A 25,719-nucleotide genomic window follows, 5' to 3' on the forward strand; every position below is an offset into this window, starting at 1 on the left:
TAATTCATGGCTGGTGAAATGAAGTTAGGGAATACAAGCTTGCTGGAGATCCCTAGCTGTTTGACAGATTTAATGAATGTAGCTAGCAGTTAGTAAAACATGTATACTGCAAAAACAACATTTCTGACTCACTGTGTTTTTACAGTCTTTTGACCTGCGGCACAGACTGCCTCTCTTCTGGCTTCCCACCCTCCTCGGATAGGTAAGATTTTTTATTTCACCTGTCATACCCGCTTTCCATCTGCCATGACAATCTGTTAACATCACAGCAAAGTGAAACTCTCTAATTACCCAGGAGGACTCCACAGTACTCCTCCTCTAACATTCAACAAGCCCCTTTAGAGAGAAAAGCACTTTAGCTCACATTAAATACACCATTTCTTTGATTTCATCCCACACCGTTGCCATTTGGGATTGCTCTGAGTGTACCACTTGATTAGGATACAGATGTAGCAGGATGAATAATCTTGTCCAGATTACGGTGGAAAATGATAGATGTGAGGATGCATCCTTGTGTTTGAAAGTGAAGGGGGGCCTCACACGACAACCACCCAGAACTCGCTGCTGCGTGTTACCCTTGCTTCAAAGACAAGCACGGCTTAAAGGGGCTAACTAAAATTAGCCGGGCAACAGATAACCTGTGCCTTGAGATCAAAGTGGGGCTGAACTGTCAAGCTCTTTGACGGCGCCTGTGGTGGCGGAGAGCCTTAGAAGGAGGAATGCAGAGCGACACAGACACAGAGATGGGCAGAGAGCGAGGGAGGCTTCAATGCTGTTCATGCAAGGGGATGAGTGTTCAGGAGGCCCTCTATCGAGGTGTAAAGTTCCACAGCAGGGGATTATTCATGGAGGGGCTTGGATGTTGGGTCAAGGTTTTGTCAGTTTGTACAGAAATCCGACCATCCTGCTCAAGGCTTTGCAGTCATCAGTGTGGTTTGATCACATTTGTTTGTGATTAGTTTAGACCCACCAGGAACTTATTCTGTTAGTCATAACACCTAGAAAGACCCATAGCTGCCAGCAGCACACAGCTTGACGGTTGGAAGGATGGATTGTCATGTGATCACAGATATTTTGTATGGCCAATGCGCCATCAAAGTAGGACAGTGAAGTAGTCCTGTTGACAGAATGCCACTGGTCAAAAAAATGTTAGATTACATGTACAGTATATTCGTCTTTGAGACCCTTAGGCCCTTTAGCAGTTATGAAATCTAAACCAAAGTCAGCTGGACACCGTGGGGATATAGGAGAGATACAGGTGTGATTCACCACCTTGCATTATAGTATATGACACTGTAGCAACAGTGTAAGATTTTACCCTTTTAAAGTGTACTACCTTTTATATTACTGGATGTTAATTACTGATGTGCTCGAGATGCAACTGGAGTACCTTAAGCTGAATGGAGTAATCTCAATTTGTAATATTGTATTTGTCTATCATACAACACAAAGCAAAGTAATTGGTAAACATCGTTGCCAGATAAACCTTATAGTCCCATCTGCTCAATGCAACGGTGCTCCAACAAACACTCTTAATGGATTTATGGAGACTTAATTTCACTTAATCCTTCTGTATGATCATGTGTATTCCTTCTTGAAAGGCCACTGATTTCCTGCTTTACCATCAGCATTTTACCACAGATCAAACAGCACTTTTGAATCAATTATTATACGAAAACACCAGTTTTATGTTATTCTTAAGTTTTAACAAAGACTTTTTTGTGAATAAAGGATTATATGCAATTATTTTAAGATCATTTACATCTAACTGAATATAATGTAATTAACTAAACATTTTAAGCTCAATCAAAATCAGATGGAAAACATTGTAATTTTACTTTTGGTTCTGTTAAATGTGGCTTTTTTTAAGCATGTATTTTGCTCTTAAAGAGATCTATCATCTATGTGTGCAACCGGCTGCATCCTGTGTGTGTCCCTGTCTCAGCATGGAAGCCAAAAGGGGGCTGTGAGATCTGTTAGTGTAATTACATGTGCAATTAGGCAAACAAAAAAAGAAAATAAAGAGGTACTGCTTGGAAACAGGGTTGTTTATTGGAATGTAGGTATATGTTAACTGAATGACTACTGGCTTAGGAGCAGATCATTAAGTTATATTGACAGACTCAAGGACATCTCAAAAACCCTTGAGCCTGGAGTAACAAGTCCTTTGGGCCTCTAAGTCCACTGGTGGGTTTTTGTAGCTCAGTGTAAGGGGGGTTTGGTGTGTGCAGTGTTATTGATATCCCTCCTGTTGTGCTAGCTGATGCTATTCCACCACTGAAGCATTTACATATTTATTTCCCCGGCCAAACAGCGCCACATGCTCTGGTGGCCACTGGAGACTTTATATGCCTGTCTTTAATTGGCTATTGATTGACTCTGCTATGGCAGCGGGAGACAATAAATTACTGCTTGCTGCTTCAGAGAGAGGGAGATAGAGAAGAAAGGAGGTAGCAGACAAGTTGAGTGTGGGGGTGTCTGTGTTTTTCCGAGTGTCAAATATGTGTTTGCATTATTTATATAACTCATTTTTATTTATCTACCGGGTATCAGTGACGCAATATACAACGAAACGATGGCAATGCAACCCCCCTTTTGTATGCAGTTTATTTGCATATATGTCAGTGCACATTGGTTCTCTTAAGAAAGAAAGGCACTGTACATTTGGGGTGTAAGAGCTGCTCAGATTTGCTCACAGAGACTCTCTGTTTGACATGAAATTGGTTCCTCTATGGCGGCCTTCATTGTCAAAATATATAATGTGACATTATTTATGTATAAGCGCAGGAGAATGATAAGAAGGAAGCAAAGTTTCTAATTTATCCAGCTAGAAGGGCAATTATTCTGGGTATCTGTGCTCAACAGGAGCCTGATGTAGAAGCTCACTCTCCCTCCCAAAAAAATCCGTCTTAACCTTTCACTCAGTCTTGGTCGTTAATCCCCATATTTTTTACTTTAAAACCAAAAAAGGCTGTGTGATTTGAAACTCAGTACATGCACACATGCTAGGGCAAAATCACACGTGAATCTCTTTGTGAAGTGCCACACATTCTCAGCTAATAGAGGCAGACCAAAATCTCTGCACAGTGAGCCACAAGTGACCACACACAAGAGGTTAAACGGCCACCCTGTCACACAAAAACACACACCTCACACTTCACCCTTTTGATTGTTTCTTCAACCTGTTGGCTTTGTTCGCTCAGTCAGCCAGTCTGTCCATCTAAAGTGCTTAATATAACAAGCCGGCGGTGCCAGTGGAATCTTTGTGCAGGATTCCAGAGCTCCGTCATCCTGCAGCCATGTTGCTCCTCTAGGCTGGGAACTATCCTGGGAATGTCCCCTCCTGCCGTGTTGCACACATCCAGGTCCTGTTCCTGTAAATGCCAGCCGACTCAGATGGGCTTTGATGCTAGCCTTTCACGTGAATGACTCCCTCTCTCTCTGTGAGTGTGTGTGCACACTTGCAAGCATGTGTGCATGTTCGAATGCTGACAGGCAGCCAGCTCGGGTATTGATCTGCAGCCATACCGACTGGAGCCCAAAGGGCAGGCTGTATCATCTGTCAGTCACTGAGAAGGGCATTACGGCCGTACTGATCTCAGATCACAAATCCCACTTAGAGATAGAGAGGGGAATAGGAGAGGGCGAGAAAGCATGAAAGAGAGAGCGAAGAAAGGCAGAAAATCATGAACTAAGCGGTATGAGAGATATAGTGTGTGTACATTAGCACGGCTGCAGCTGTTTCTGCTTCTTGATGGGCAAGAGCTGCCCTCCATTCAGGCTTTGTTGATTGAGACAAACAGATCCTCTTTTAGGACCAGTGGGTGAGGACAACACTCAGCGCTGACCTTTTTACCTCCATGACCACCCACATGTTTTATCCCCCCACACTCCTCACTGTGTCTCTTGTCTCTTGCAGCAACTCTCTCCACACCTCAGTGACAACACAATTACACACCACTCAGACAGCATACAACACTGATACACATCAGCTAAATGACACACACATAAACAGCTATACACATAAGCTCAGAGCCCTGGGGACAAATGATAAATCATAATCGTGTGTGGAACAGCTCTGCTCATAGTGACTGCGGAATGACTTCAAAGGTTACAACATCTCTTCTTAAGATAAGGAAATGAATTGAGCATATTTTATGTCTTTTCCTTACTTAAGGCCTTAATCCATACTGTTTTAATCTTTGTCTCTCCCAGTGTGTCATTGTCTTTGTTTGCCTCTTGTCTAAAATCTATCCTTTATAATCGTGTCTCAGGTCAGGTTTGATTTTAAGTTTTTAAGTCTGAAATGCAACAAACCCTCTGTGTGTGTGTGTTTGTGTGTGTGTTTGTGTGTGTGTTTGTGCGTGAGCAACTTTTCTGTTTTGGCAAGAGATAGACACAGCTGATTGTATTGACGAAATCCAAGGTCGCCACAACTAGTCTTGCATGACTTTGCTCCGCCGTGCTCCTTCACAGTGATTATTCCATTACTCTAAATCTTCTAAATCTGTTCCCACCACACATTCAACACGCTGATGGGTCTCTGTGTGGCTTCGCTTTAAACGTTTCATGACATCAACCTCGGAGTGTGGGAGCCGCTTCGACTCGTAAAAGCAGGAGTGGCGATAATGGATAGACAGAGGCCCGTCTGTATTTGTTTATCTGTTACCTTTTTGTCCCCAGCTAATGGACAAATGACCTGTCTGTCTACTGACACTGTGCCTGTTGTGCTAGGCTATATTGATGAATAGACATTACTGTCTGAAGGAGGTATGTTATGTTTGCACCACAAATAGTAACAAGTAATAAGTAATTTTATTAAGCTCTCCTAAAAGTTTTACAAAATATCATATGCACCTAAGAAACTATTTACTTATTGATTTTATTTGATTGGTTCTGCAACAGACATACACACATAAAGCATGTTATTAATTGAATTATGAAAAAAAAAAAAAAAACTGGCCTCATTCACAAACAGTGCGTACGCACAACTCTGTGCTTACCCTGTGCGTACGATCGTTTGTCACACACATTTCGGGATTCATCAATATTTTCTTACCCGAATTTGTTCTTACTCTGCAAACAAATTTAGATCTGCCTCAGACCATGCATATTCACAAATGAGGAAGGCCGAACTGACTTCAATTACATGCAGAGCATATACAAGCACATTCATTAAAAATAGATTTCTTTAACCTTTTTTAAGAAGAATTTACTAATATATTGAATCATTCTACATTGACAGGTGCTCTCAATTTGGGTACTATGCTAATCCCAAATTGTGAGCACCTGTCAATGTAGAATGATTCTGATTTACACACATATGCAAGGTGTTAAGAACAAAACTGAGCAGTGCACAGGTTTCATAAATCCCACAGTGATTATGCGTACGCACTTATTTTGTAAGTAAGAACATTTCGACGCACATATTAGTGAATGAGTGCCTCCGATTCATTTGAGATCCAGTCATATTTAATTAATATTGTCTGGTCTGCCTCCAGTCCAACATGATCTGCTTGGAGGCAAAGACCCAGGAAGAGGCAAGGGCCTGATGTTTGGCTGAAATCAAACCCTTGCTTGCCAGCTTCTCTGTCCACTCTGCTTGCTAATGTCTCTGAAAAGTAAATTGGACTACAGCTGACACCAGAAGATTTTGAAGCCAGAGTTTGTATTTGTACATCTTTTTTCTAACAGAGTCTTGACTTAGCAAAAGAGTGCCATGTACAGCAACTTGGTGCTAGTTTCCAGTCATTTCTTAAGGCTGGTGAAGTAGTAGATTCACTGTGGGCCAAGTGTTTATGAAATTATTTGCTAATCTTTGAGTCTATCTACCTACAAACTGCTTATCCGGGACCATAAACCATAGCAACACCTTGGAGTACCACGCTTTTTTACAAACCTCGTACAAATGTAACCATCATGGGTGTCTATAAGAGCTATCCATCATTTGTATGGTTGAACTTTTTTAATAATGGATTTTGAATGAAAACTTGCTGAGGTTCAATTTAACTGTAGTTAGGTTTAGGGAAATAAAGGTGTTTAGTTCATGTAAATGTTATCTACCATGATGGATGATACAGTATGCCTTAACAATTCCAGCGGTATGTTTCCTTAATGACACTTCATATATCTGAATGCACATTAAACTGCATGTCTGTGATCACGTGCAGGTTGTATTTTATAATATTTACACCTGCTTCAATTTACATGTCATCAAGCGGCAGCCAATAATTCATGTTCTCTGCTGTTGTCGCTAATCATCTAATTAGCTGAAATAAAAAAAAAAATGTGCCGTATGTGTCTGTGAATAATCCTGCTAGATACAGTTTGTGGCTTTGCAAAGAAGATACTGATAACGAAAGGTTACTTTCTTCTAAGACAGATAACACATTTTACACACTGTGTTACTGAATCAGAAGCATCTCTTTAGAGATAGATATCAAATGAAAACAAGGCTGAGACAAGCAAGAGCCTTTTGCAAGATCTTCAATAACCACTGAGGGATCAACAAAGATGACACAGGTAGTCTTATTTGTCACAGGCACGCATGAGGATTGATAGAAGCACCCACTATACCCTAACTTTAAATATATTTCTTTAACATAAGCGTTTGGGGAAACTTCATTATACATTGTGGATAAATATTTAGTATTGACATGACTAGGGGTGGAACGGTTCACTAAATCCACGGTTCGGTTCATATCACAGTTCTGAGGTCGCGGTTCTGTTCGGTTTACATTGTTGAGGTTTTTTCTACTTTTAACACTCTAGAAATACCATAGAGCACAAAATATACACTATATTCTAATTATCCAACATTTACCATATTTAAGAATCAGTTCAGTGTTTCCCCATCATTATATCAGGTTAAGTCACACCGCTGCTGTCTGCGCACAGAGGCACGATGCTTGTGCACACACAGACACACCCATACACACACACAGACACATGCACAGACACACAGACACGTGTGCGCACATACTCCCACTATGAACTCTATGACTACACTAAGCTATGCAATGCTAACAGTACTGATGTCCGTGGTTTTATTTTTATTTTTGCCATTGAAATATGCTATTTACATCCCGCTCTGTAAGCACTGATGGGACCTTTGGCAGCTTTGCGCACGATTGGACGCAGAGTGGTGTAGGTCTCTCTGCTCTGCCTGCAGCTGAACCTGCTGTGTTAAGCTACAGTGACTGACCGGCTGTGAGTACGTTGAGGCAGGGGAGGAGCTCACGGCTGCTGCTTATCGAGGACAGTAGCCTGACTGCAGAATGATACGTGCTTTCACGTCAGTTTTCAAACGTCAGACAGAGAGAGTCACTAGTTGCTTGTCCCACGCCTAGACATGACACATCCTCACCACATTTACTCAATAATGCATGCTCTTTTGTTTTTACCTGCAAGTTTTACGTTGAAGTGGTTAACTTCCATTTTTAATAAGGGTTAGATTTGGCTTAAAGACTGACTGGTAATGGTATTGTAATGTAGCATTAAAAAAAGCAGGTAAGAGGTTATGTGAAGTTTATCTGAAAACACATAAATTCATAACACTGAACACATTTTAAAAGACAAAAACCTTTCCAGTCAGGCGGTCGCCATTTTCAGCTACCATCTTGATGACATAGAAATTTGACCAGACAAATATGCTCACATGTTCATTTTTCAAGGACTGAAATATTGACCTCATTTTTTTCTAGTAGGAACTAGCTGTTCCTGCTAAATGTAACACGGAGAGCACATGCTTTCTCTAAAAGGAAAAAAAAAAAGAAAAGAAAAAAAAATCTCTGGTTCAGGTTGAGGCTTAATTAATATTAGTGCTACCTGTATACCCACCCTACTGTATGTCTGGCATGGACGTAGCTGCCAAAATGCACCTGTATCCCAGAGCCTATTGATTTCATCAATAAATTAAGTCACAGTGATGGTGAAAAATTATCAGAACCCTTAAGCTATTCCAGAATAGGAATGGATTTAAGGCTTGCTGCCTTTAGGGCCACCAGGACCCCAATTTGCCCTTTTAATAGCCTGATCCATAATCTTCTGTTCTTAGCAAAGGCGTCTTCTTGGAGTATTGAATATCTTTCCTCCAGCTTAATTGCAGTTGATGCAGTTTACTACACAACAACTCTTTGTTGATGTTGATGAGTGGATGGATACACCACTATTACAACCATGTGGTAAATAAAGATATGAATTTGAGCACGAATAATAACAAACCTAATTAAAATTAAATGAGTGACTGGAAGCATCTAATGTGCTTATTCATAAAAATGTGTTAGTTGTTAAAATTCATGTTTTAAAAGCAGCATCATTTCAGCATCAGTCTGTCTTGTCTATGTCTGCAGACCGGTCCATTAGTACTAAAAAAAATGACAAAAGCAAGTGCTTGAAATGGATTGATTTAAAAGTGTGAGAATGAAATACTTTCACCTCAGTTTTACATTTATTCCACTTCTCTCAAGCAAAAATAATATCTGAATGCCCAATCTGTGTACGTATTTCAGAGCCAGGGAAGTAAGAGATTATAAGTGGAACCCAATTAGACACAGCTGATAGAACATTAGCTCATAGTGGAACTGAAAACACTATCAACACCATAAAAGACTGTAGTACAAAATGAAGAGATGATGAAAACAAAAAAAAATCCTCTAAATGAAAACATCACACTCATCATGTTTTCCCTCCTTTTCATCGGTGTGTGTGTAAATGCTGTTTCACTCAGTATAATGTTGAAACAGTGTTTTCAAACTGTCATGGTGTGTGCTACTCATCTACTCACCACTCAATATCTACTCATGTGCTCCTTTGTGCCATGTTTTAAGTGATTTTATAAGCTTTGTGAGCACTGTAGTGCTGTGTAGTCGGGTATAGGCCTGTGTGTGTGTATGTAAGAGGGGGGAGGGGATGCTTCTTCATGGTGTCTAAACAGATCTCTGTGTCGCCATGGTGAGGTGATAGGGCAGCCGCCATGGAGACGCTGTGTGTGATCTGTATTGTGTGTGATGCATAGTGGTGTTAAATGTGCATGGCTGGAAGGGCAAGTAAGGATTAATGTGAGATTTCGACCCAATGAGCCAGGGTGTTTTTTTTTTTCTGTAGAGGTGCCCTCTGTCAAGTCCTAATAGCATGCGTGTGTGTAGGAGGTATACCTCTACAGAAAATGTGACAATTCATCCTTTACTATATGATTCATGTCATTTCCTCACAGTTGGAGCTCTGGGCCAGTCTGCATCAAAAGCCTTGTTACATTTTCTTTTTTTGCCCCTAGTTTCTTGTCCTTTTCCTGACAGTACTCATCTCCGCCCTAATCCTCTGACAATAGAGACCATATTTGTATATTTATCCTAATTCTGGTGCAAGCTTACCTGAATTGCCATTGTATATCTAAATGTAATATTCTGTATAACCGATATAATCTTGTTGATTCTTTGAAATGTCATCCTGGAGAGAATGTTGACATGATTTGATATGTGGAAATTCTTTTAAATAACGGATTATGTAGTGATATAGGTCTGCGGCTGGCTTAATCTGGCACTGGTTTGGGACTGTGTGTGTGTTGGGGTAGAAGTGGGGGGCTGGTAGATCTGAGGCTATCATGCTCTGAATCCCAGAGGTCTCTGTGTATAGGTGGCGCAGACAGACAGATGGTTTGTTTTTAGTGACATGGTTGAATATCATCGCTAATGCCAACACAGATCAGAGATCACCTTTCACCTCATATCCATATGACTAAAAGAGTCTGACCTGGTTGTGCTGTATATGCTGTAGGTGATTCCTTAACATCACATCAGCAAATGTGATCTCTATGTGTGTGTTATGTTGTGACATAAGAGGCAGAGGAGCTCACCCTGAAGTTTCCAAATCAGTTTTTTGCAACTCTACCAAATGGATGCACTGGATTATGCAACATGTTGGATTATATACAGCTGATCGGAGGGCAACATTTTACTTTTCAGCTCCCACTTTGTGCAGTTATGCATCGGCTGTGTGTTCAGACAGAATCGGAGTACTGGCACACAACATCAACAGATGCTTTTTCGGCAGTGGAGATACACACTGATGCAAAAATGCACCTGCAGGACTTGTGAATGTTTAAAAGTGAGAAACACATAACAATTGTCCCGAGGCTGTGAAACAGCTTCATAAATGTGGCCTGCTTCTCATTCATTGGCTCAGCTACCGCACGCACGCACACACACGCTCGCACGCACACACACACACGCACACACACGCGCACACACACACACACACACACACACAAAATCCCATACATATGGTTGGTGCATCTGTTCCAATAGCTCACAGCTAACATCTGTACAGTTGGTACATTGGCTTTTGGGTGTTAAAGAAACACAATTGTTATGTTAAATGTTGCCAAATGAATGGTACTATTTTGTGTTAAATTAGGCAACAAAATACTTTACGTTACACAAATATGATGACTGTTCTTAAGAACAAAAATGCAACAATGAGTTGTGAGCAGGACATGAGAAAGGGCATCACTAGACATCGACACAAGGCAGCAGCATGGATGTCACATCATATTGGCTGTGGCTGTGTCTAAACAAACCTAAACAAACAAAAAAATATAAAATGGATTAAAATAGTAGGAATTGACATTTCTGGAAACTTCGGCATCTGCAGCAGATTCAGATTTCAGAATATAGTAGATGTGTTCCCTCAGGATACTGTCTCCTTCTGTGGTCAGATGTGGGCCTGCACAGTGAAACTCTCTTCCAGGTCCTCTAAGCACTAAAGATGTTCACACTTTGGATATAAAATGACATTGCTCAGAGGGAAGGTTCTCTTTTTCTGTCTCTTTTTTGCTGCAGTGCTTATAGTGAAGTATGTTTTGTTTGGTTGTGTTTCTCTGAGACGAACAAAGTATGGGGATAAGGTATGGCGTGCTCGGGCTGTCCTTTGCAGGGCTTCCTTTGTCTGGAGATCATCTACCAGCGTTAAGAGGATTACCGCGTGGATGACATTAAACTAAAAGCAGAGTCATCATCTTCTTTTGACTACAAGCCTTCCGCCACATAAGCAGACAACAAGCAGACATGCATTGCTGAGCACATATATCACAGGAGGGTGGTGCTTACTGTTCACTGCAGCATCCCTTTGCTTTACCTGTTATCTTTGATTTATATTTATATTAGTAAACAGCTTCCTGTATGGTGTAGTCAGTGTTTAGTCATGTGTTTAGCATTTCTCATAGAATATTTAGTTATTTAGATTTATGATGCAGCCACTGCTCAATCTCTCCGGTGCACAACACATCAAGGTTCCTCCGGTGCCTCCTGAGCCTGAACCATGCATACCAATATATTTGTTTGTGTTCATGGGCCCCTTGGAAAGACAGAAAGGGAGAGATGAAAGGCAGGGAGTGCAGAAGTAAGACCGGGGTGAAAACTAAGAGGCAGAAGAGGGAAAGCCAATTGACGAGTTAGACTTTTGTTTGAGTTGTGTGTGTGCATTCCATATTGCCATAAGGTGCCACATAAATTGGAATTGAAACCCCAGCTGGCCATGAGAAATCCATTGTGTTTTTTTTTTTTTTTTTTTTGAGTTTCCAACCTTTTTTCAATCACATATTTCTTTCTTCCAGGTGGACTTATAATTTTCTTCTTTCATATTACACTACTATAGAAAGTCTGCCTCAGCCTTTGTAAAGATGTGTGAATGTTTGGCTCGTGGCTTATTGAAGAATGAATTTAAAAAGGGTAGTTCTATAAATAATGGTTTGGCTGCTCCTTGGCAACCTTCGAGGCTGAGCACCTGGCATATAGCACCCCCTGAAGTGTCTTTAGAATTTATCTGGTCCTGCACCCAACAGTATTCATCACAATGTAAAACACCACACCTCTGTAATATATCACAATCCGGCCACAGGGCCACCGTAAATCAAAACTACAATGCCCTTGACGTCTGCATTAGGCCCATAAAACAGCATTCTTCTATTCAGGGCTTGTGGTTGTGGTTGACCACAACATCCTGTGTGTGTGTGCTAGGAGACCTGTGTGTGTATGTGAAAGGTATAGGGTCCAATGTGATGGTGGGCTAACACTGTCTGTGTCTGTCCCTGGCCTGAGTGAACAGTGATTTATAGCCTGTACCTGTGCTCGGGTCCAGACTTGGTGTGGTCTCTGCACCGCACAGCCAGACATCTTGATGAGAGAGTCATGCCTCCTCTGTTACAGTCGTCTAGCAGACTTATTTGCATGCATACAGTAACACGCAGTCATGACCACATGTGTGCGTGCAGTGATTTGTGTGGTGTTTAAACGGAGGGACCACATGCGCACACGCGTTCAAATGCATTATAGCTGCAGTGTTGGAGAAAAGTCTGCAGAGGACCTTTGTTTCATTAGTATTTAAGTGCGAGGAGTCAATGTGTTTGACTTTTAGATGGACTTAGCAGCTAGAGATCAGCACGCCCCTCAGATGTGTCCAGCTGGTTTCCACATATGCACCAGCTCCGTGTCTGCGGCACGTCCGAGAGCACTTTGTTCCTGTCTCCTCCAGCCTCCTGTGTCGTTGAGATATCTTGACTGAAACTGATGTCTCATGAATGAATGTTTTAAACACAGCAAGTCTTTCACCACCCAAGGAAAATGGAAACCATCTAGTTGCACTGTTTAAAACACACTGAGTATTCTCAGTCTGTCATGCCATTCGCATGCTGGAGTTTCTCTCTCTCCACGGATTACAGAATAACTTTCACAAGAGTCCTGTGGTTGTTATGTTAGCCTGCCGAATAGCCCACAGACGTACAAGCAGCTGAAAATCTGCAACAAGCAGAGGGTGAAGCAGCTTTGGCAGTGGATTAAACACAAAGCCTTGGGCATATGAAATAAACTGCTCTAAATTGATTTGGCCTGTGCTGTTTTAACTGACAATGTTGCTAATAGCTTTTCATTAACACAGGTCCATTGCCTCCATACATGGTGGTCGTTTAGACCTCTCTCAGTCTGCAGATCCATTTACTTTAAAATGCTGTAGTGATACAGGTGGGTGCATGCATGTTTTTTTATTTTAATCAAACTATTTCAAAGTTTGATGTATTTTGATTTTTTTATATGATAGATGAAATACTGTGATTTAAAGGGACAGCTCACCCAACAATCTAATATTCATATTTTTCCTGTGGCCTGCAGTGCTTTTTATCCATCGGAAGACCATAGAGATGTTAATGTTTAGCACACACACACACACTGCCACGAACACATACCTGCTGTCTCGGGTTGATGCATACTATAATTTTTTAGTGTTTTTTTTTTAGTTCAGTACAAAACAGCCGCTACCCTAAAATGTGGAAGGATTTCCCTAGATAAAAATGTCATGATTGCTTGAAGTGCCATCTAGATCTATTACAGTGGATATAAAGTCTCTGCTGCCAATATTTCCAATATCATCAAAATAATCTGGACGGATAAACCCTTCCTTTGAAGAATATATACAAAACACAACACGAAAATGTGAAGGAGTGCAGTCACAGAGGGTAGAGAAAGCTTTTTACTTTCTCCATTCTGTGCTCACAATTTGCATAATCAGTCATATAACACTGTCTGTCATTTATCAGCTGCATTCATGGACAGTGTTTCACACTGAATAGTTTTGCTGTTAGACATCAGGAAACATGAAAACAAATTTAGGATCGTCAGCTGTCAAATGGCACCCAAAAAGATGAAAATATAAATAGAGCTGCAAACTATGTGTCATCTGAGCAGTGATGTGCTGTGAAGAAAATAAAGGTGGAATCGTTTTGCTGAAAAAAAAAAATGTAGAGAGGAGGAAGGTGGTCCGGAGGATGTGATGCTCATGGAGATTAAGGGGGGAATATTCAGCAGGTGACGCTACACTGCTGGGAACCTGCAGAGACTTGTATAAACAGTATCTGAGTGACTCCCAGCATGACCCAACTGTGGAAGTTAAAATGCAAAAATATGCCAGGTAAATAGCACCTTGCCAAACTATAATGATGGTGTGTGAAGTTTATTTTAGATGCTATTTTTATTTGGATTCTAGTAATAACTCCACAGCTGATAGAAATATTGAACTCATCTTGGAGGCATCTGTACTTGTTCTTCTCATGACAGGAGTAAAGAGAAAGAAGACATTAGTGTACATTATCTGATGATAAGGGAGGTATAAATCTAAGCTTGACTGATCTGACAGACCAGCTGGTAGGCTGTCAGTAAACATGCAAGTTAAAAAGAAATAATCTAAGCATGTGGAGAGATAACCATGAACTTTATACTACACTCAACAAAAATATAAACGCAACACTTTCGTTTTTGCTCCCATGTTTCATGAGATGGACTTGAAGATCTAAACTTCATTCCAGATACACAATATTACCATTCCTCTCAAACATTGTTCACAAATCTGTCTAAATGTGTGATAGTGAGCACTTCTGCTTTGCTGAGATAATCCATCCCACCTCACAGGTGTGCCACATCAAGATGCTGATCTGACATCATGATTAGTGCACAGGTGTACCTCAAACTGCCCACAATAAAAGGCCACCCTGAAATGTGCAGTTTTGTCTCACAGCAAAATGCCACAGATGCCACAAGCATTGAGGGAGCGTGCAATTGGCATGTTGACAGCAGGAATGTCAACCAGATCTGTTGCTCGTGCATTGAATGTTCATTTCTCCACCATAAGCCGTCTCCAAAGGCGTTTCAGAGAATATGGCAGTACATCCAACCGGCCTCACAACCGCAGACCACGAGTAACCACACCAGCCCAGGACCTCCACATCCAGCAGGTTCACCTCCGAGATCGTCTGAGACCAGCCACTCAGACAGCTGCTGAAACAATTGGTTTGCATAACCAAACAATTTCTGCACAAACTGTCAGAAACCGTCTCAGGGAAGCTCAACTACATGCTCGTCGTCCTCATCGGGGTCTTAACCTGACTCCAGATCGTCGCTGTAACAGACTTGAGTGGGCAAATGCTCGCATTCGATGGCGTCTAGCACGTTGGAGAGGTGTTCTCTTCACGGATGAATCTCGGCTTACATTGTTCAGGGCAGATGGCAGACAGCGTGTGTGGCGTCGTGTGGGTGAGCGCTTTGCTGATGTCAATGTTGTGGATCGAGTGGCCCATGGTGGTGGTGGGGTCATGGTATGGGCAGGCATCTGTTATGGACGAAGAACACAGGTGCATTTTATTGATGGCATTTTGAATGCACAGAGATACCGTGATGAGATCCTGAGGCCCATTGTTGTGCCATACATCCATGAACATCACCTCATGTTTCAGCAAGATAATGCACGGCCCCATGTTGCAAGGATCTGTACACAATTCTTGGAAGCTGAAAATGTCCCAGTTCTTGCATGGCCAGCATACTCACCGGACATGTCACCCATTGAACATGTTTGGGATGTGCTTGACCGGCGTATACGACAGCGTGCACCAGTTCCCACTAATATCCAGCAACTTCGCACAGCCATTGAAGAGGAGTGGACCAACATTCCACAGGCCACAATAGACAATCTGATAAACTCTATGCGAAGAAGATGTGTTGCACTGCATGAGGCAAATGGTGGTCACACCAGATACTGACTGGTTCTGAGTCCCCAGACCGCCAGTAAAGCAGAAACAAAATGCACATTTCAGGGTGGCCTTTTATTGTGGGCAGTTTGAGGTACACCTGTGCACTAATCATGATGTCAGATCAGCATCTTGATGTGGCACACCTGTGAGGTGGGATGGATTATCTCAGCAAAGCAGAAGTGCTCACTATCACACATTTAGACAGATTTGTGAACAATGTTTGAGAGGAATGGTAATATTGTGTATCTGGAATGAAGTTTAGATCTTCAAGTCCATCTCATGAAACATGGGAGCAAAAACAAAAGTGTTGCGTTTATATTTTTGTTGAGTGTAATAGCAGCTACTGTTTTAATCCAAACCATGATCCCCTCCTCAGCCTTCTGGGGAAGAAAATATAGAATAAATATGAATAACATATATATAGGGTTTATAATGTATCTGTAGTTTATGTTTGAGGACATAATTCAATGTGTATTCACTCAAGTGGACTCCAGGAAATGACACACATGAGCCATGTCTCAATAAATAGAAAGGGAGCCATGTTTGATCACTTCAAAATAAATAAATAAATAAATAAATTGCATTCCTGGAATCATCAGTCTGATGCTCTTGGTTTGATTAAAATAAGTTTGGTGACCTCATGGGTTATTATACAACTTCACGCAAGACAATGAGATGACCAGCATCTCATCTGACATGTTAACAAGCTGATTCAGAGCCATGCCTCTTTCAGGTATTGATGTTTTTAGTGCAGACTGATTTGTACTTGTTTTTTTTGGAGCATTTGTGAATGTTGTACCTCGAGAAAATCCTATGTTTGTATAAAATCGCCTCTAGTTGTGTGAAGCACTTGTATGTGCCACTTCAAAGCAGTTGTTTGTTGAACTGCAGACGATACTCCACCATAAGAGTATCTTCTGCAGTAAGTGCTCGTCTGTCTGCCACACAAACACTGAGCCTTGGTGGTGTCTGCATGCTCTCTCTCTCTCTCTCTCTCTCTCTTTCTTTTTCTCTGACTCCACACTGTTTTCTACATCTGGACCACCTACCAGCTCCACACGCGCATTGAACCTCCACACCCGCCGCACACACCTGCTATCCTCTCAGTTGCTCTCAGCAGGCCTGCCGCCAGCCTCCTCAGCAGCCAGCCAATCAGTCAGTGCTGTGTAGTTTAGATCAGACGGCGCTCTCTCTCATTGGCTGACTCAGAAGCAGACACAGCCTGGCTTGCACGCAGGTAGCCTTTTATTTATTTATTTACTTTTTTTGAGAGAGTGGCTCTCAATGGTTTTGTTGCAGAATCAGACATTCGGGGCAGGGCTGTTTCATTAGAGTAATGCGTCACCAGGTTAAAGGCTTCATTAGCTAAATGCACCCTTACTTGTCTAATCAGATCAGCAAAATCAGATCAGCGTTTATCACCAACCACCATTTTCACATTTCACAGCTGTACATAATATTGAACATAGAATGGCCCTATGAGATTTTCTTTCAAGAAGTTATACAGTTACAGCTTTCCACCAAAAAAGATTGCCAAAAATTGCTTTCCCTCTCGCATCTGTTCACTTTGCATTCTGTGCACTACCACTTCTGTGTGTGTGTGTGTGTGTGTGTTTCCTTTTCTGTGTTTTCTCATTTATTCGTACCCAACTGCTGCAGTCATGCCAAGGGATGAATCCACAATTGGCCCACAGTATTCCTCAGAGGTCTGGATCCGAGGAGAAAACTCAATCTTCATGTTTCCTTTCTTTTTTTTTTAAAGAACAAGCTGAGGACTCATGGGTTTTGCCTGCAAAAAGTCAACAGATAAGCATTTTCTTTAACACTTAAGAGTTCGGGCATGGCTGAAAAAGGTGAAAGGTGGTTTCAGATATGGGGACATTTTGAAAGAAATTGCTCCACTATGTAACAAAAAAAGGAAAAAGAGGGAAAAGTCATCGAACAGTTTGAAAAGCTCCAGCAGCTGAAGCTCATTTTTGCCTCTCTTTATCTCTCTAATATCAAGCCCGTGGGTATTCTTGAACCTCTGACCTCACTTCCCACTGTCTGCCTTTTTTTTTCTTTTTCCCCCACATGCCGCCTCCTCCCTTTAGGGAGACGGAGGTGAAACAAACTGATGAGATGTCCTGAAAGATAATTCTGTAATGTTGCTAGCTCTTCAGTTTTTTCCCAGGCAGAGATGGTTCTCTGAGAATTTTATCACTTGCCTCTGTCTCTGTCACCAGGATCACACACGTGGTGGCATATGGAGTCATGTTTGTGTTTTATTTTTGTGTACAAATGCCAGGACAATGTACAGCATACCAATCCAAACATTCAGTTGTCTCTTCTGTCTGGAGGAGACTTGGCATGTGGAATAAACTTTTTCAGAAGTTAGTGTAAGACTTTTCAAAGATGATATGGTACAGTTACATAAACACCAAAATAAACTACATAAAAAGAGGATGAAACATTGCATTCTATTTGCATAGTAAATCATTTTTTGGCTTCTCTTATGTGTTCACATGAGTATTTCTGCAAAAGCAGAGAGTGATAAATAAGTAATACGCATGAACCCTGCCTGCCTCTGCTCTTCAGGGAGCTGGTGTGCTTTAGAGTGTTTCACTGAGACTCAGAGCACTGGCTTGTGGTCATCTGCTATCTTTTTAAGCAAAGCTCTGATGACCATTAGAACAATTTCCAATATAATCTATTGCTTTTTAAAAAAATGATTCTAAAAGTGAAAAGGGTGTTGACCTCAATTCTGTGAATGCATTTACATACAGTGCAGTCAGAGAGCGTTAGGACAGTGATCTGTTTAACAACGTTTTGCTCTACTCCAGCGTATGAGATACAAATGAAGGCAAAGTGCTGACTGAGGTTGTCATCCACCACTAGAGAAGCGGTGTGAAACTTGTTGCCCTTTTATGCATTTTTTTCAGTTACAAACAGTTCCTGTAAATATGCAGTTGCAGCTGATAAGGAACATTTTATGGGCAAAATACCCTTAACTGACCATGTCCGTCATCTGACCGTTTCACATGCTAAAGACCAGATTTAAGACAGAAAGCTCTTGGAAGGGTTCAGTATATGCCTTGCAGAAGACTTTCATAAGAAATAACTGTAGGTTTATTTCTATGGGTGCAATGGGACAGAGTGTTTAACTTGTTAACTTTATTAAAGCTTATATTAAATTGTTCCACTGAGCTCCAGTGCTTGACACAGTACTGCTAAGCTTACACAGCATGACTGTCACTTTGTTTCACTGTGCACTCAAAGAAAAGTCAATGCAGCCAAAAAGCAATTTTTCTATTAAGCATTAATACCTCCAGCTGCAAACAAGGTTTATATCTTGGCATTCAGTTTTTTAATCAATTTATATTTAGCATATCAAAAAAGTTATTTTTTGTTGTTGTTGTTGTTGTTGTTTTTAAATGCAGGCTGTACAAAGCAGTGAAATACTCTATCTAGTCCATAACACCCCCAACAACACAAAAAAACCTGAAAGCTGGAAAATGTTACATTTTTTTTATTTCTGCAGACAAAGAAGCTACAAATAAGCAAATTGGAGCATATGTGCATTTTTTTTGTTTCTAAACTCTAAACAAATTTTGAGGTAGCTTAACTTTAATGAGTCCTTCTTTGTTGTCTGTGCTATAATTGTTTCTGCTGCCAAGACCTGTGATTCAGGGGTGCATATTTAGCGGCCGACTACAGAGACTCTGCTCTCAATGTTTTGCTTTGCTGGTCTTCAATTTTTATTTTTTTTTTATTTTGACTTTAACCTTCAAACTTGTACTTTTTTTTTCTCTGCAGCAGTGGAGAGCTGCTGAATGGAGGGGTAGTGCAATGCAGCCTTATGGGAGAGACTAAGGAGCATGATATTAGTTTACAGTATGTCTAATTGACAATAGCGTAATTCATATTTAAATTTTAAAACCTATTAAAATGCAAAACTTGATTAATTGTTAACTTGGGGTATAACAACAGAGGCTCGTCTAACAACATAAGCGCAATACAAAAGATATGACTGTGTACTGAACAATAAAGTCAGTTATGTACATAGACGGTACAAAACAACCCAGAGGTGTTTTGGGACAGGACGTCCCTACAGGACTGGCTTCTGATCTCGCTTGTATGTGTCGAGTACACTGAATCCTGATGCTGATTAATGTCTGACAGTTTCAGAGTAACAGTAGGTTAAACAAAACAAAGGGGCTGTTGCACTGGCTAGCTAAAAAAGCAAAAACTTTAGCTCTGTTCCTCTTTGCTTGTTTTTTTCTGGCTTATTTTTAAAGCATGAATCCTGTAAGAGCATGTTATGTTAAAAAAATAAAATACATGCAGTACGCTGTGGGGTAAAATCAGTGTTGAAATACATTAACAGTCATGGAAATAGTGAGTTATTATAAAGATGTCATGGGTTATGGGAAGAATACATTTATATGGAAATTAGATACGCACTATATTTATAGACTCAGTGTGATTGCTTTATCTAACAATAGCAGAAATCAAGAATGCTAACATGCTGACATTTACAATACAAACATTCTGATGCCAAGCAGGTAGGTTTAGCATGTTCACTGCCTGTGTTTATGTTTCAGCTGTGTGCATGCCACATTGTGTTTGTTGTGTACAGATTTTTGCATACATAACAAAATATTTTGCATTTAATGTTGTAAAACAATGGTTTAAGACTAAAATTTCTGCACAATCTAACTGTCCGTGCACTCACACTGTCAGCTGTCACTAAAAATGTGTATTCCATGACCCACAAATTTAACACATGATTATTTAGAATGTGTGAATTTAGACTACAGACCTGGTAACTGCTACTGCTTGCTAAAAATCAGATGCAGTGATTTTAGTAGATGCCATGCTGATGCTTACATGATACAGCTTTTTTATTATTATTCAAATTATTTAAGGTGATGCTTTTTGGTATGACATATGACATCTTGCTTTAACCCAGACAGTTAAAATTTGAATTCATACCAAACACTGTCGTCATTTCCATCTTAGGTTGTAGCTCTAAAGGAAGAAAAGTCAAAGATTTAAGAGAAATTCTGGTGTACTATAGTTGCATCTCCATAGCAAAAGATCTGTGTTGGAACTTTTCCCTGTCCTTATTAACAAGAGAAACTATTTGTCTGAAGGGCTGCATAAATCATCAGTGTAAGAATGGAAGCTCGTACTTTAAACACGTACTGTTTCATTTTTCATTGCTTTATATCCAATTCAGTGGAGCAAATGGAGTCAACATATTGAACATTTTATGCAAGGTATGAATGTGTCATATATTTAAAAAAAATGACACAATAGTTGCTAGTAATAATCTTCTGCAGCCCCAAGGAAAATTTGTTTTCTCTGTAACCAAAAATAGACTCAGGTCAGATGATACTAATTAGTTACAGCAGAAGCACAACAGCTCAGAAAACCACAGTATTTGCAAATAATAGCATAATATTTTTGGCATCCCTTTTCAGTATGAATGAGACTCATTTATGTGTTCATATTTTTGTCAGTTTTTAGTGTAAACCTACTGTGTTCCTGATTTCCTTAAAGAGAGTGCATACGGAGAATAACAGGGCTGTAAGGTGTCATGTTTCTGAGTGATTAATTCCCGGCAGGGTCCTTGCTTTTTCTCCCTGTGGGTGTCAGGTGACAGGCGGAGTGTAATGTAATGCATGCACTGATGTGAGACCGTTCCATTCTCCAGAACAATGAAGAAACCAAAACTTGGACAAATCCAAATGAAGGTTGCATGTTTATGACAATAGAATGTCAAACTCTGAAGAGGGCTGTCATTTTGAACTGTGCACTCTGGGAATTTCAGTCTCTGGAACCCTGAGGTGGTGTTTGTCCGACCTGAGCATGACATTAATTATCAAACTTGATGAGATGGCATTCTTATCCCTTAAGTAATGACAACAGAAATCCTTAAACACTGGAATGAAATGTTTAGGGGCATTTCCATGATTATTTTGATGTTAATGATCATTAATAAATTGGTATATGCAATTTTTTCTTCCAGTGTTAGTTGCAGAAAATTTAAACTTATTTGCAATATTATGTAAATACTGTAGACCCTGAAAGAGGAAGTGCCACTTCCTGAGCTCCAAGGTCTCAGGCGAGAAATCGTCCAAGGGGCAAATTATTTGTCCTTGCTTAAGGTCTTTGTTGACTTTTAAGAATTAGGTCACAACCTTCTTCAACAGCAAAATGGCAGTGGTCATATGGCATCCCTTAATGTGGCCACAGCTGACCTGGAGAGGTATTTAAATGCAGTACCACTCAGAGTAGGTCATTGTGAGTGGCACTCACAGAGTAATGAAGCAGATCCTGTTCCCCTGGATAGTAGTTACCTTTTTTCTCAAGGTGAGGCTGTTTGATATTTGCAGGAGCACAATTGAGGGGACCCAGCAGTGCTGTATAATGTTATTATTGTAGGGGTGCCAGAGGGCCCAGAGAGCTTTCGTTTACTCACTGCTGGAAAGTGGTTTTACCCTGGATGTGGTCCCACCGCTGGACTGGTTCTCACACACAACCACAGCCAACAGTTAAGCAGCCAAGCAGGGAGACCCACAGAGTGCCACAGGGGCTAAGACCGCGTGTAGTACTGCCACCAACCGGAACCTCGACAAGAGAAAACAATCCATCAAACTGAACACAATGGCTGCCTGTTTATCCTGAGTATTGCACACATGTTGGCAAGGTGCTGGAGGTATTTACCAATGTCAAGCACCAGCAGCCACACAGAGGGCTCAGTATCAACCATTTGGTACTTAAAACAACACACACACACACACACACACACACACACACACACAGTGCTTCAGGATATATAATACAAACTTGTCCCAATTCTTTTGTTCACTCGCTTTAATTAGCAGCCTAGTGCTGCATAAAGAGTTGTTCCTGCTATTTACAAAAGTTAATATTGCTCAAACCAACCCCCAAAGCTAAGTCATCAGATGACAGCTAATGTGTTTCAACTTTTGGCAAGACACTATAATTTATTCAGAGGACAAAAATGTATCGTATACAAAGGCAATTTATTACTGGAAGGCTGAAGTCTAGTTTAAAAAATGTTATTAAAAAAAGTGTTTTTTAAGAAGTTTGTCTTCTTTCTTTCTAACATATGTTACATTTGTGTTTCAGCAGTTCTTATGATGTCTCTCTTAATGTCTCATCTATCTCTTTTCAAGCCACTGATTAAAGCCAAGACTCTAATCTGTTTGGCACTGTTTATGGAAACAGCATTGAGCAAAAGAGGTTTAAATATTTAGCTGTTAGTGAAGTAGCAAGCTAATGAAAATGAAATCTGACTTTACACACTCATTAAGCCTACTTGGTATTAATTGGCTTTTTACACAAATTCAATTAAGCTTAGCACATGTTTAAAACCAGTGGTGTAAAAGTGCTGCTGTGTGACCAACCCCTTGTGAATGACAACAGGTGGGATCCTATCTAAATAAATATAAAAACAGTAATAAACAGTTGATCTTTATTTATGCTAAATGCTAAATATCTGATGTGAGAGGATGGGGATATTCTGGTTATGTAGTGTAGAATGAGGTTTATTTTACTGCTTAATGAAAATCCCATAAAAACTAAAGTGATTAAGCCTCTTAATGTTTTTTTTAAAGCTTTTTTGTATTCAGATGTTTTACAAACTGTCGTGCTCATACATAAGATGCCTGAGTTGTTAACAGCTCCACCAAAGATTATTCCTGCACAGTGTCTCCCATGGTTTCACTTTTCTTCAATTTCACTGTTCAAATGAGCCCATATTTCAGCAAAATTACAAGATTAGAGTAAAAAGTCCAAAAACTAAAACACTCTACGTGTTCAGAAAAGTGTATAAAATAGTTCAAACAAGCTCCACTTTGATGCTGTTATATAGTATGATGATGTCATATTAATAATTCAGGTTGCACAATAATATAATTATTGGCAGATATTGGCCTTAAAATGAAAAAAGGTGACTCCTGTGTGCAGGTTTTTATGGTCAGAAACCAGCATAGCAGTTCTGCGCCTAATCATTTTTAAACAGATTTTATTTTATTTTTTTATTGCATTATAACCTTGCACACAGTCTGATTTAATGAATAACTGCTTCAAGCTTCTTCTAAGTTTGCAGGACAGAACATGTGACTGTTTTAGCCTGAGTTAACCTTGCTGATTGCAGGGCTTATTTTACATTGCCGCTCACATCATTCATAGTAATGGCTCTGCAGATGAGATGTGGCACTTGGACAGAAAAGTAGTGAATCCATCCACCCACCCAGCTCTGCCCCCTAAGAGCATGAAGCGCTTCAACGTGAAGAGGGGGAGGGACGAATGTGTAATAGTGGTGAAAGCCCATTTCTGTTTTATGAAAGCTCCATCCCAAGTTGCCTTATTCAATGTCTTGCCCCGTGATTGTGTCAGCTTGATGAAGTGGATCAGCCCCCTGTCCTGAGATGACACAGAGGAAATCTTTGCACCGGTGCCACCAGGCCTACCAATGCCTGAGAGGTGTCACAATTACAGAGCCCCTTATGTCACGAGCTATCAGCCGTTACATAAAACCATTTCACCATTGGGGAGAAAAGATGTTCCTTCACCTTGTATAAACTCCCTGCATGGCACAGGCCAACACTGTACACATGTGCATATTTGTACATGTACTTTAATCCATGTGGTGTTTAGTCAGTAAATGAGTACAGACCTTCCAAATGATAAGACATGCTGCAGAATATCCTGTCTGTTCAACTCTGTTCTGGTGTCACACCAGCCCTAAAGACTACTGTCACTTCTCATTTCTCACCACCTAAATAAGAACATGATGATTATTGACTACCCTCCCTGTAGCTGCTCCACACCCTCTATAAAAGAATACAAGTAATGACAAGCAAGTTTCATGACTTTCACAGTAATACATTGCCATACCTACAACATTTATTTTATACAATAGTAAACTCTTTGTGCAGAACAGGTATATTTGAGGCATTGGCGGTTCATGTGTTGGCATGTGTAAGATTTTGCAGCAACTACCCTGGTCACTAGCAGATAGAATTGGAAATAGCCCTGCATACATTTGTCAGTGTTTTTTAGGTGGAATGGCTCCTGCTCTGACATTTCAATAACAGCTAGGTTGACTGCCTGCCTGCCTGGGCAGAGAACAGGTGTGCAGATATGAAACCCAGTCTCATCTAAAAAACTCAAATGGAATTTTATTTCATGCAATTTTTTCTGTTGAATAGTGGCATAATTTAATGTTTTTTATGCTTTTTTTATTTACGTATTAACCAGTTGTTTTTCAATGTTATAATAAGGTGATGAGTGGGATGGAAACCTCAGGAGTTTTGGGTAAAGGTCTCCTGTGGGTTTGTGTAACTTTTGCAAGTTTATACTTTGGCACAGGGGGAATGATAGATTGAAGTCCACATGACAGGAGGAGGTGTTATATTTTAACACATTTGAGAATTGTGAACTCTGCTTGACAAATCCTTTTGACTTTGTGTTCTGTGGCGCCCACACATAAGTGCATGTTGGTACCACATAATGCAGTGTTAACAGCTCATGCCTATTTCACTATTTTTTTTAAATCAGGTTAAGATATGAGATCAACCGGCAGATACTGGCATTTGGTCTGGGGTGAGGACAGTGACGGAATAGGTTGAAATCAGCCCACAATAGACATGATAGATGGTTTATCCCATCCCCTGCCATTCTTTTCTTTTTTTTTGCTCTAAAGTTGATTATAAAACTGAACAGATAGTAATGCAATGTACCGAGTTCTTCTGGACCCGGGTCAAACCAATGTTTCAGCAAACAGTTGTTTGGTTCTATCAGTGCCCTTTAAACAGCAAACGACCGTGCAGACTCCTCAGAGAATCCTAACTTCATTTGATACTTATTTAATGTCATTTTGTGGTTTTGCAGCAATGTGTCTGGAACCACAGAGTCAGCCTGGAGTCTTTGTGAACTCTGTGTGAAGTCATCCTACACTGGAATGCATACAGTTGCAATCTGCTTTAGTAATGGATTTTATTATTGCATTTGTACTGAAGATAGTGTGGAAGTGGAGGGAGGCAACATTAAATGGTAGCAGTGTGTGCAATTGAGGGGAAAATGGAGATTTAGTCATAAGCCCTTTCACTGTATCAAAATTACCAAGCCATGTA

The 25,719-nt window shown here is 40.4% G+C and overlaps 1 protein-coding gene across 1 annotated transcript in view; it reads left to right on the forward strand.

Annotated features, from left to right (window-relative positions):
• tspan9a (tetraspanin 9a) overlaps positions 1-25,719 on the forward strand; it is a 149,175-nt gene that overhangs the window by 39,128 nt on the left and 84,328 nt on the right. Inside the window, exon 3 of the mRNA XM_028408407.1 lies at positions 146-202. The gene's annotated coding sequence lies outside the window, so the exon portion shown is untranslated. The remainder of the gene's footprint in view (positions 1-145; positions 203-25,719) is intronic.

The sequence above is a fragment of the Parambassis ranga genome, chromosome 6, assembly GCF_900634625.1.
Source record: "Parambassis ranga chromosome 6, fParRan2.1, whole genome shotgun sequence".
Lineage (NCBI taxonomy): Eukaryota > Metazoa > Chordata > Actinopteri > Ambassidae > Parambassis > Parambassis ranga.